Source organism: Argopecten irradians, chromosome 1, assembly GCF_041381155.1.
Source record: "Argopecten irradians isolate NY chromosome 1, Ai_NY, whole genome shotgun sequence".
Taxonomy (NCBI): domain Eukaryota; kingdom Metazoa; phylum Mollusca; class Bivalvia; order Pectinida; family Pectinidae; genus Argopecten; species Argopecten irradians.
In genome coordinates, this window is record NC_091134.1 from 7716215 (window position 1) to 7728777 (window position 12563).

General features: G+C 33.9%; 1 long non-coding RNA gene across 1 annotated transcript; it reads right to left on the reverse strand.

Moving 5' to 3' along the window:
* Window positions 1-2398: 2398 nt before the first annotated feature.
* LOC138316545 (uncharacterized) lies at window positions 2399-4157 on the reverse strand. The gene is made up of 2 exons (XR_011207656.1): window positions 3029-4157; window positions 2399-2660 (listed from the first exon to the last, which is right to left on the reverse strand). It is a non-coding gene; the product is annotated as an uncharacterized lncRNA (long non-coding RNA).
* Window positions 4158-12563: the final 8406 nt, after the last annotated feature.

Below are 12563 nucleotides of genomic sequence, written 5' to 3' on the forward strand. Positions count from 1 at the left end.
ACGGCAAATAGAGACCTTTCACAAGAACTGTTGTTAGCTGTAGCTATGAATGGCCTTAGGCCAGAATTACGTTCGGTAGTTTCAAATAAAGAACCTAAAACTTTAGATGAGTTAAGACATATGACCACTTTAGCAGAAAGAACGGTTACAAGCCCTATCACTACAGTCAATTCTACCAACCTCCCTGTTGAAGTTCTATTGGCACGTATGGCCACACTAGAAGAAAAACTAGTTCAGTCCGAAACCATAGCTGCGTTAAATCACACTAATACGTCATCCCAAAGACCTCAAAAACAACATATACATTCAACTCCTCGTCAACATTTCTCCAATCAGTCGTCTCATTCTTCTCGTCCGTCGTTCGCGTCTCAACCCCCGCGACAACCCCAACAACATAATCCGCGGTATCACAATTCCCCACACCAACGGAACGCGACGCCTAAACAGCGAAATGCTGACAACAGATTTCCATGCGTAGGATGCGGCGGTAGTTGTACGGATAGGTCACGCTGTCCAGCCATGGGCAAGATTTGTCATTATTGCCAGAAACAAAATCGTTTCTCGCGCGTGTGCCGTTCTAGTCAAAACAAATAGGGACACGTTACTGACTGTGGTTCACATGAGCGACCCACAGACAGAACTTACAAACAAAAGCCACTCGCAATGAATTCTACAGCCGTGGGCAATAAAAAAAATCATACACGTCAAAGTGGTCAGTTTACCTGTCAATGCGCTAGTTGATACAGGTGCCGTGATTAGTGTAGTAGCAAAATCCTCCCTTGACAAGACATCCTTTTGTAAATATATAAAGAGTTCTACTAAAATCACATCAGTTTTAGGAGTAGGCGGTGAATCTCACCCAGTTTTAGGTTAAGGATGTATTCTGCTGAGGGGTCAAAAATTTCTTGTAAATACATTTTTTTTCTTATGACTTTTTTGAAAGAGGGGTTATTGACAAACAAAAAAATGCAATAAAAAATATATGTTGGTGTGCTTCTTTTTTCTCTATAGCTTCTTGAAAATGCCTACTTATTTAAACTTTTTTCATCAATTTTCCATGAAAAATTCAATTATGAACAATAATTATTAAAATAAACAAAATATAAGTATCAGGTTAATTTTCTTCTTCTTCAAATTGATTCATGACTATGTCATTGACAAAGTTTGAGCAAAAAATTGTAAATGAAAATGCATGTGTTGCCATTTGTTTCTTATTTTCATCCGGGTATGATTGATTATGTATGGCATGATTTAAATACATTTTTTTAGCATTTAAACTAAAATTTATCCAAATTGTTGTAAATACATCTTCTCCAATTTTTTTCATATGATAAAAGAGACCTAAACGAACAAATATTTGAAAAAAAAATAATAGGTTAGTGTTGAAACTTTAGAAATAATGATGAAAAAAGAGAAAACCAAAAAATTACAGAGTTATCTCCCCTGGCCCGATTTACCAAATACATTGCTATTCATTTGGGGTGCATCCAATTTAATGCAAACATTGCAACAAACATTTTTTATTCTTCCAAAATAGTAATAGTATATAGTTAATTAATTTTTTTCAAAATTTATATTGTTTTTCAGATACAAATAGAGGACATCGAGAATCATATATAATAATAAATTTTGCCACTTTTAACATGACTGACAGAACCACAAAGTACAGGTCTTAGTTATAATATTCATATTTATTTTACATACCTACAATTATGTAAGTATGTTGAATAAATTAATTTAATAAAAAATGTCTTTTTTTTTTTTAATTTCACCTATATGTATTTAACATTTTATTGTTTTCACAAGAAGAATGAATGGTGTAATGCCATAACTTTGTAAATGTCGGAAAAGAAATATCCATTTTAGATATGATATGTGAATAGTGAATATAAGTTGTAAAAAAAATTATAAATCATTAGAATTCCATTTCACATCTGCTTCAGACTTCTGTATCCAGTTCATTATTATACATAAATAATTAATCATTGCATGTTTAATTTACTCCGCCTTACAGCTAACAAGTATATACCAGGTATATATAAAGAGCCATCAATCATGACACAACAAAAGTGCTAGCAAGAAATTTTGTTGTTGTTGTTATTTTTATATATATATATAATATATAAATTTATATATGTACATTGTATGTGAAAGGTACTATATATTAGAGATTTTGCACCAGAAATTGCCTTCATTGGCATGAATAAGAAATTTAATCTAGACTATTCCTATACATGTGTAATATGGTTCTGGATCAGTATTAGGTACAGTAGTTTATCTGTAAATTTGAGATCCAAGATTGGAACTCTTGTCTTGTCATGTATTTGTCTGCTCCTCTTATATTACACATGTACAGTTCATGTCTATATATCCAACATGAAAGAAGCTAACACAATACTGCATTATTGATTTATTTATTTCATATAATAGAATTTCACCCGATAACATACACCAGGTATATATGCCTCTTTCACATTATGTGTATGACACATGTCCAAGAAAATTTTACACCATTATGATAAATTAATTGTCAGAGTACCAAAACTGAAAATGTTTTTGGTCACAGAATTTTCATTTCCTCTTGTACACACATGTTGAACACAAATTTGCTCCTGGAGTGGTTCCTAGTCGAATAATACTGTGATGTGCCTGCAGCCATTCTGTAACAAAAATATGAGAACATACATGTACAGATGTATAGCATTAGGCCTTTCATGTGTCAAAGAAATATGATTTGTTACTTTCATAAATTTTACAACAATATCAGTTCAGAAAAAAACAGAGATGAACAAGTTTTCATTCTTTTCTAATACCCTAACCTAGTATCATTTATAAATCATAGACCTGAAATCTGATAAATGAATATTAATGTGTGCACATTGTACATGTGTGGAGGGGCTGATGGGAATATTACCTGAGTGCAATGTACAACATTTTAGCTATAGAATAAGTGTTTTACACATTGTTAATATATTGCATTTGATAATTGCGTTTATAATTAATGTAATAAAAATGTAAATGTACTTACATTTAGAATGTACCTTATTTACTGCCGTCAGTTGGAAGATCTTGCCACTTTGAATAACTTGTTAGCCTAAGACTGTAAGATATTCTGAACAGTGTCAGTCAGTATTACGTACTAGTACTTAGAGGCAGTTACGTGAAATCGATGTAAGACAGGGCTCATTTTCCGCAACTGTATCACCAAACACACTGTCGTAAATTATCAGCATGATCCAAGGACGTATATGAGAAGGATAAGTCACACTGGGTTTTGGGGAAGTCCAAGGCAGGCGCTTTTGTGTTTGTGCACTGACCGTGACGTTGGGCGACGACTGATTTTCCTTTGATATCCGCCGGCGCAGCCTTTGATGTAGCTTGCGGGTGCGAGGGTTACCGTCTTACTTTCTGAAGCGGTGCTGTCATTTCATGAGCTGTCGATTTTTTTAACGAAAATTTAAGACATATCCCCTAAACATTCCGTCTTTAAAGCAAGTTATAAACGTCGTGGAATTTAATAAACTTTACAATGGTGTTTCGTTTGACTCGATAAGACAAGTATTTGTTGAGAAAAACGGTTTTTATTCCCGGTTCATAGGCGTCTCGCGTGGTGTTTAGTAATGTAAAGAGACAGACACGAATCCTTCTCACTTATAAATCCTTGGCATGATCATTCTTTCAACATTCCAGGGCAGCTGTCAAGTTTATAATCTTGAGCTCGACTGCCCAACTGCAAGTTGGTCTGTCCGTCTAGTCACAAGTATTAATTAGTCCTAAAGTTCCACGATAAACTAAATCTTGGTGTTTCATGTTTATCTTTCTTCTAGTGTCACATTACAAGTGCACTGACTCTATATTATTCTCCTAATGACGGTTGAAAGACGTCACTCTCACCACACACATGAAAACTCGACCGACATTGTTTACATTTCCGGTCATTGCGCCGATATACGATATGTCGTAAAATGATACTATTCTTCACTAAAACTATAAATAAAAACTTGTGACTTCATGGAAACATCATATTTAGTTTCTTTTTAACAGTAAACACCTTAATAACCAAAAATATTTTAAAAATTGGTTTACGTCATAGAAATGTTGCTAAAGAGTTACGTCCCTTTGTTCACGTCAAAATCCTCACCAGAAAACTACCTTAAATTGATCTTCCTGTCGCAGTCCACCAAACTTCTTTCACACATCGATTTTATGTTTTACCAAAGGTTCAATATACAATGATATTAGGACTTGATTTTCTCCAACAACATAAGGCAAACCTTGATTTAGGGTATGCATGTTTAACATTGGGCAACAACAAAGTTACTACTCAATTAATCATCCCAGGACACGCGAGAGTTACAGCCGATACTATTATACCACCCTTGTCAGTTTGTAATGTTCCGGTGAAATTCAAAGCCTATAAAATTTGGTCTGATGTTTTACTAGAACCTACACAGGCACTGCAATCATTCGAAATCATGGGAGCTAAATGTCTCGTAAAGCCTAAGAAACATGCTTTTGCACAGGTTATAAATCCAACATCATCCAAAGTTATCATTCCTAGAGAACTTCTCATTGCATCCGTACCAACGGTCAATTCCTCATCACCCCCACTAGACCATCTTCACCACCAACAAACACTTCCCCTTCATCAACACTGTCATTTGATCTATCTAATTCCGACTTGTCTGTCGATCAAAAGTCACAGTTGTTGACCTTACTACAACAAAATAGGACAGCTTTTGCAGCAGACATGAGTGAATTAGGGCAAACATCTATCTACAAACATGTCATTGACACAGGTGATGCGTTGCCGGTAAGATCTCGACCGTACCGTACATCACCTGTCGTTAAGGGACAGATTCCTGACTGTACCCGTAATATACAACATCGATAACTTACATCCCTGACTGTACCCGTACTATACAACATATCTAACTTACATCCATGACTGTAACCGTACTATAACATATATAACTTACATACCTGACTGTACCCGTACTATAAAACATATATAGTTACCTTACATCCCTGACTGTACCCGTACTATATAAAATATATAACTTACTATCAAAATAATCATATAACTTACAACTCTGACTGTACCCTTTCTATACAAGATATATAACTTACATCCCTGACTGTACCCGTACTGGCCCTGCAGGTAGGGCATTAGAATAAGGCGGCTAAATTTAGGATCTTCTTTCTAATTGACTTTATCTTTCTTAATGCCTCCTTGGCACCGCCTCACATTTGGCCTTGAGTTGAGCGTTCGTACCTGTGAGGAAGGCTCTGGGTTCTGTCCCCTGACCGAGACACACCAAAGTCTATAAAAGTGGTAGTTTCTGCTTCTGCTTGGCGCTCAGCATACAAGGAGTGGGATGATTGGTTCGCCCGTTGTCAGTATAATGTGACCGATTGAATGTGTTGCTTGGTGTCTTCGGTGGCATCCTTCAGTGACATAGCACTATAAACATGGCAACAGTTCCCCTATACAAGAGGACACAGCACGAACATACCGCAGTCTCCAAAAACACGCACCTCGCACTTCACACACGCTACACACTGCATACATGGGAGGCCGTCCTTACATGACACTGGCTGTTAATAGGACGTTAAATTAATCAAACAAACAAACAAAATGTACCCGTACTATGAAACGTATATAACTTACATCCCAGACTGTACCCGTACTACACAACATATACAACTTACATCCCTGACTGTACCAGTATTGTCAAACGTATATAATTTACATCTCTGACTGTAACCGTACTATATAACATGATTATATAACTTACATTCCTGACGGTACCCGTTCTTTATAACATATTTAGCTTGCATCCCTGTCTGTACCCGTACTATACAAAATATATAACCTACATCAATGACTGTAGCCGTGCTATCAAACATATAAATTTGATTATATACCCGCCACGCTTGTAATAACACAAATTTGAAACAAGGACAGCAAAACGACTAAGACCTTAACAATCGTTTAGACCAATCAGAAAACGGCAAAACTCAAAGTCATATAACAAAAAGATCTCTGACTGTACCCGTGCTACACAACATATAAGTATTGGTTTATTGGTACATGTACACGTGTGGGGGAAGCGGGTCAAAGTCATGTGTGCCGTAATTTTCATTCTCACGAAGCAATAAGAGCATTCAATATTTCATTTTCAATCACACATTACCAACATTTTGAGAATTACAATACGAACAACGTATATGTTTTTATTTTACAAGTAGAGACCTGAAAATGATTTTTGGCAGTACTGCTCAAAATCATTTTATATTTATCTACAGCACAGTAAAATATGTGCATACGGTCAGAGCATGTCTACAAATGAATTTCACATTTTTGATTACAGTGTTATAAGTAATCATCAATTGATTTCTGCATGTCTGTTTCTAGGTAAATAAAAAGACATACAAACAAGAATTTTACAGTGCATATAAAGTCTCATGCATGTTTTTTCGTCTATTTGAATGACTTTAGCGACTTAATTAATCAAATCTGATGATTTTCAATATATAACATAGAAAAATATAGCATGTCATTTTCCGCCAAAATATGACACACATAACTTTAAATACATGATCGGTCGGATGGATAAGGTAATTGTATACATGCTGTTGCACGTAATCATTTTCTTTGCCTTGTACTGGTGTTTATAAGTAGGGTGTTCGGTCTTAATACCATGCCCCTTCACATTTGAACCAGATATTAAAAGAGTTCTTGCACTGTTGTCATTTTCCAGAATATCTTCGCCTCAATCCATTGATGTCATATATATGCTGTTTATATTGACGTGAATCAGTTGGAATCTGTTTCCCAGTATCACTGATCACTATTGACATCTGATTGATTGATTAATTGATTGAATTTATTGTTTAATTGATTGAGGATGGTTTCCCAGAATCAATCAATTTATTTGATTGATGGCTTGCCATTATGGTCTATTGATGGACCGGCGGCCATCTTAATTGGTGGATTACTGTTTCCCAGAATCTATCAATTAATTTGTGTTGCAATTTTGATTGAATTTGTTTGATGGCGTGCCATTTTGGTCTATTGATGGACCGTGCCGCCATATGTATATATTCATTAAAGCTGTGACCATACATCCAAAATTGAAATTCTTTGTTGTCTGTGCATCTAATGATAACTTACATCCCTGTAACTTACATCACTGACTGTACCCGTGCTGTATGTACGCATGTAACTTACATTCCTGATTGTACCCGTGCTATACAACATATATAACCTACATCCCTGACTGTAACCGTCACATAAAACATGTATAACTTACATCCCTGACTGTACTCGTGCTGTACAACGTATCTAACTTACATCCCTGACTGTACGCGAGCTATACAACATATATAACTTACATCCCTGTTGGCAGACGAAGAGCAATAAGCCATTTAGACACAGTAAAATCATTGCTTTTATACATGGTAAATACGTCGATACACAAGACTGTCACATGAAATCTGTTAAATTTGAATAATTTGGTTATGAATTGGCATTCATTAGCAAATCTGATGAAAGGAGAGTTAATATATTACCTAATACTAGTAATGAATTCATGATTTGTATGCGAAAGATTGTTAGTTGTCCGCAATAACAAGAAAATTCTTTATTATACTGATTAATGTTGTTCATCTATGAGTAATTATTTACCCGTTGAAAACTGGTACAAAGAATGAGGTATGGCGCATATCGGCCCGTTTCGTTACTGTTAATTGCAGTAGCTAATTAATGAAATGGCGTTTTCCCTAATTAATTTTTTTTTTCACAGAACGCATCAGAGGACCGACTTATGACTCATTTTAATTTAGTGTACTAAAACATAACTTTAATTATATCCGAAAAAGTGGTCATCCGATGTACCCGTACGGAAAATGGGGAAAAAACGTGTTTACTTATATTTTTAACTTAACAATTAATCTCTTTGTTATCATATGGAAATATGTTGATAAAATGTAATGTTATCTGATTAACATATCCTGTTATGAACTATATATATTTTACATATCCAATATCACTTTTAAACATTGAGTCGAAACAATCCCGGTAGGGAAAGGTGTTCACTATCTGTATGCCAATTATAACACCAGTATAATGTGATGTATGTAAAGTATCGCGTACAAATTTTATTCCTGTTTTTCAGTGTCCCATAAACCGAATACGACTAGACATCATTTCTCTTTAAAAAATGGATGCTATGGATTTATTTCGTACTGTGATTTTGAAATGTGATAGGTTGTATAATATATAACAAATGTTATAACTTTACTTCTTTGATTCTTTGAGCGTTAAAATGTCTTGAAGACTGTCAGCACACGGCATATTAAATACCATTTTGTTGCATTTTTATTTTTGTAAATGCAACAATTATCCGATTTGTATCAAAATAGTGACTTTTTGTAAATATGAATATTGAAATAATCATGATTTACCTAAAACATTCCGAAACTTTTCTTTTAGAGCGATTATGGCAAGTCATGCAAATGTTTGCAAAATTTGTTCATACAAATTATCGAATGTATATATCAAACATTGCACATATATTTGAGTAAATATTGAACATATATATCAATTATGGACCTTTGTTGAGGTCCAAATAATGTTATAACGCCGGAGTCCATATGCTATATATTGAACTTCACATGACCATGTATTAGCCAATGAAAATAATGCAAAATCGGAGCATATCTAATATCAGAGACATATATAATTCAATTTGTTATCTATACCGCTGCTAATATGTATATATATCGCATATATATATGAAAATTATTGAACATATATATTATCACACCATATGTTTTGAAAAATATTGAACATATACATGTATTTTTCATGCAATGAATATTTATATTTTTGAATTTTGAAACATTTCACTTGCCATAAGCGATTTCCTCGTTCGTTAAACGTATCCCATCCTATTTTTTTACGTTACCTGCCTACATTACATACATTTCTTTCATAGAACATATAGTATTAGCAATGGTGTGTACTCTCCGCACATATTTTTGCATCCATTGCATTTAACTGCCTCAAAAGAAAACAATGATCTTGTAACATCTCTAACTTGGATACTTTTTATGTTTTACATTTCATTTAATTAGAGACCATGATATAATACAAAATGAATCAACATTATTATATAATAACAAAATGTCTCTCATGTTTTACTCCTCTGGTAACAATCTATTGAAAACCACTTAATTTTCGTTGGATGAAAAATGTCCGATTATTTCGTGAGATACAAATGTAGCACCAACACGAATAATTGTATACGCGAAAATAAAATGGTTTAAGGTCCTGTAATTTTAATAACTTTAACATCGACGTCATATTATTAATTAACTTTGCGGCATGAATGTATTTCTAGTCACTTACTGGCAGTAATAATCTACATGTCGGTAATCAATCTCTCCCAGAGTGCATTGCGGTTACCCTTCATTACCTCTGTAAACGGCTCACGCCATTTCAAGATTCTTGAAAAACGTATTTGTGGCATGTAATATTTTTTTTTGCTATGTATCAATTTCCTCTTGTGTCAGTTACCTTCATTTGATAATAATTTACTTTGAGAAGTATTTATATCAATTTAGAAAATCATTATTAGTATGGATTACATTGCGGAGGAGTATTTGTGAGTAAATAGTCTTGTTTGTAAACATTCTTGGCTCGAGTTGTCGTTGATGTACAAGTGTACTTTTCGTTCGTCACCCACCAGTTACCGAAGCTGCGAGATAACCGTTTATTTCACCTAAAACGTATATATATATATGATTGTGAGTTCAGCGAGATGGCCACCAAAGATATTCTGAACAAAATGGTAAGTGATTATGAACCTGGCCTGGTTTTAAAAGAAAAAGCAAGTGAGGCATTAGAGTGTTTATGTAATGAAAGGTGCGACTTACTGGTTAATTTACCTGTTGGTTATGGTAAAAGTATAATCTTTCACCTACTGCCAAAACTATTCATTGACACCACATGTTCAAACCCTATCATTGTCGTTGTTTCACCACTGAATATCATTCAAAAAGACCAATTGGAATCGCTGAAAAAGCGTGGAATTTCAGCTTGCAAACTGGACATAAAAACTTAAGTTGATGAAACTACGGATACACTAGATGATGTTGATCTTGAAAAGTATGATGTTAAATGTGATGTCCCTCTTACAACTGTGATCAACGGGGAATATTCAATTATTTTGTATCATCCAGAGGCTCTTCTCAATACTACTGAAGGGAAAGGATTATTGTCCAACGAGAGATTTACCCATAACGCCAAAGCTATTGTCATTGATGAATGCCACATTATCCAGAAATGGTTAGTGTTAGATCATTTTATATAATTTATGGTTGTTGAACCTAACTTAAAGCCCAAATGGATGATACCAGGGTAAGTCTTTCACTTCAAAACTGTTTTTATGTTACTTGATGTTATTAGAGGACCATGTGTAGTGAATGTCACCACAATTTAGCTTTTTCAACTGAAATGAAAAACTGGGCCGCAACAGAAATCTAAGTTCTGAAGAATTTCAGGTGTAATTTGACCCTGTTCGCCGCCACCTATCAGTCCATGGGAGTCGGATGATATATCACTGTAATCTCTTGTGGACAAATTCAATACAGGTAAAATTAATATTGGAATAAACATTTCACACTTAACAACGTGTCACCTGAGGTTAGAAATATTCTTTGTCATGATCATCAGTCCCCTTGGAGAGGCAAATTTTTATGGCAAATCTAGCAATGGAATTTAACTGCAACATATAGATCACTGAAATGAGTTTATTGCGTTTCTAAAAAGAAGAAAAATATATATAGAAATTAAAAAAGAGGACATTGAAGGACAGATTAACAAAATATGACCTCAGATGCATAAAAAACTTACATTCCTGATTGTACCCGTGCTATACAACATATATAACCTACATCCCTGACTGTAACCGTCACATAAAACATGTATAACTTACATCCCTGACTGTACTCGTGCTGTACAACGTATCTAACTTACATCCCTGACTGTACGCGAGCTATACAACATATATAACTTACATCCCTGTTGGCAGACGAAGAGCAATAAGCCATTTAGACACAGTAAAATCATTGCTTTTATACATGGTAAATACGTCGATACACAAGACTGTCACATGAAATCTGTTAAATTTGAATAATTTGGTTATGAATTGGCATTCATTAGCAAATCTGATGAAAGGAGAGTTAATATATTACCTAATACTAGTAATGAATTCATGATTTGTATGCGAAAGATTGTTAGTTGTCCGCAATAACAAGAAAATTCTTTATTATACTGATTAATGTTGTTCATCTATGAGTAATTATTTACCCGTTGAAAACTGGTACAAAGAATGAGGTATGGCGCATATCGGCCCGTTTCGTTACTGTTAATTGCAGTAGCTAATTAATGAAATGGCGTTTTCCCTAATTAATTTTTTTTTTCACAGAACGCATCAGAGGACCGACTTATGACTCATTTTAATTTAGTGTACTAAAACATAACTTTAATTATATCCGAAAAAGTGGTCATCCGATGTACCCGTACGGAAAATGGGGAAAAAACGTGTTTACTTATATTTTTAACTTAACAATTAATCTCTTTGTTATCATATGGAAATATGTTGATAAAATGTAATGTTATCTGATTAACATATCCTGTTATGAACTATATATATTTTACATATCCAATATCACTTTTAAACATTGAGTCGAAACAATCCCGGTAGGGAAAGGTGTTCACTATCTGTATGCCAATTATAACACCAGTATAATGTGATGTATGTAAAGTATCGCGTACAAATTTTATTCCTGTTTTTCAGTGTCCCATAAACCGAATACGACTAGACATCATTTCTCTTTAAAAAATGGATGCTATGGATTTATTTCGTACTGTGATTTTGAAATGTGATAGGTTGTATAATATATAACAAATGTTATAACTTTACTTCTTTGATTCTTTGAGCGTTAAAATGTCTTGAAGACTGTCAGCACACGGCATATTAAATACCATTTTGTTGCATTTTTATTTTTGTAAATGCAACAATTATCCGATTTGTATCAAAAATAGTGACTTTTTGTAAATATGAATATTGAAATAATCATGATTTACCTAAAACATTCCGAAACTTTTCTTTTAGAGCGATTATGGCAAGTCATGCAAATGTTTGCAAAATTTGTTCATACAAATTATCGAATGTATATATCAAACATTGCACATATATTTGAGTAAATATTGAACATATATATCAATTATGGACCTTTGTTGAGGTCCAAATAATGTTATAACGCCGGAGTCCATATGCTATATATTGAACTTCACATGACCATGTATTAGCCAATGAAAATAATGCAAAATCGGAGCATATCTAATATCAGAGACATATATAATTCAATTTGTTATCTATACCGCTGCTAATATGTATATATATCGCATATATATATGAAAAATTATTGAACATATATATATTATCACACCATATGTTTTGAAAAATATTGAACATATACATGTATTTTTC